Source organism: Nannospalax galili, unplaced genomic scaffold (genome assembly GCF_000622305.1).
Source record: "Nannospalax galili isolate Female #2095 unplaced genomic scaffold, S.galili_v1.0 scaffold39, whole genome shotgun sequence".
Taxonomy (NCBI): domain Eukaryota; kingdom Metazoa; phylum Chordata; class Mammalia; order Rodentia; family Spalacidae; genus Nannospalax; species Nannospalax galili.
Genome location: NW_008346683.1, coordinates 3158417 through 3159924, shown reverse-complemented (window position 1 = coordinate 3159924; position 1508 = coordinate 3158417).

Genomic DNA, 1508 nt, shown 5'->3' with positions numbered 1-1508 from the left:
GAAAGTCCTAGTTGTTTTAAGGATTTAAGAAGACAAGCAAGAGGTGTGAGACCCTGAGACTTTGAGTGGGTTTCCCATAGTGGCAGATTAAGTACAGAGTGAAGAGGAGATAGAGAAAGAACCCAGCAAGCTGGTAGGAGGTAGAGACAGAACCAAGCAAATGGGAGACAAAGAAAATCCTCTCTCCATAGGGAGTGGAAGCAGGATCATGAGTCCCAGCAGGAAAGTGAGCCAATGAGGAAGAGAGAGAGATGGGGCAGGAATAGGAGGAAAAAGGGGCTTGGCATTGGTCACACAAAACGAGAGCGAGGAGAACCAGGCATCAAAACAAAGTGTCCTTTAGTTGTTGCTCGGGTTCTAATTATTATTTTTGAGCTATTTCCAAGTCCCAGAAGGTGGCGTCCCACAATTTGACCATCTGGGAGAGGAAAGGCGAGATCCTGTCCTGGACAGGAAGTAGTGCGTGTTCCTGTCTCTGGAAATAGCATCCTATATCCAGAGAAAGGAAAGGGGTTTCCGACACACGTGTGATTTCAAGGCAAGCGAAAGAGTGGAAAACCCTGCAATGAGAGCGTGGCATGACCGGCCAGTAGATGGAGACAAAGTACAAGGAATTGGAGAAAAGCAGAAAAAATGCAGTGAACCAGAAGGGAGGGAAGTGTGTGGAACAAGTTGATCCTGAGGTTTAGTAGAGGGGGAGGGAAGATGAGCCCCAGAAGGGTGGTGGTGAGAGAGAGGGAGAGAGAGAGAGAGAGAGAGAGAGAGAGAGAGAGAGAGAGAGATACTTAAAATTATATATTTTAGTGCCAGGAACCATGTTGTAGATTAAAGAGAGACTATTTTGGCTGAAAAAAGTATTTTGGTGTTAATTTAGCATTTTCAGTTTGTATCAGATTTTACTTATACAGGAGGGATAAATGGGTTATTTGAGCTAGAAGCCAGAATAGGGGAGACTAGGGAATATTTGGCAAGGAAGTGTTTAAGGTTTTGGATATCCTTAAGCAGAGGAGAGTTAGGGGAAGGAGAGTGGGTGGTGGACTTAGAGTGGAACTGGAGAGGGGAAAGGTCATGGTATGGAGAGGGAGTTTGAGTTGGAGAAAGGAGGAGAGCTGGGTTGGGCCCTGGAATGGGAGGCAGGGAGAGTATAGCAAGGGGAGAGCAAGGGGAGGACTTGGCTGTGCCTCAGGCTGGGGAGCAGGAGGAGGCTGGGAATGGGTCCCAATCTCCTAATTGGAGGCAGTTTATTGGCTATGGTAGGATCAAAAGCTGAGGTCGAGGGGTGGGGGGAGTGGTGGGGGGAGGTCCCTGGTGGGTTTCAGCACCATCTGATAGATAAAAAGTTGGCGGAAAATGAGCGAATGGATGATGAGGCACCAAGACACAGCTAAAACTCCATCAAAATAGGGTTTATTAGCAAAGGAACACATAGGACAGATTCCCTTCTGGGCAGGGAAAATGTCTGCCCAGCTCTTGAGCTGGGGTCTTTTAAAAGGGAGGCTTCTGCTTCC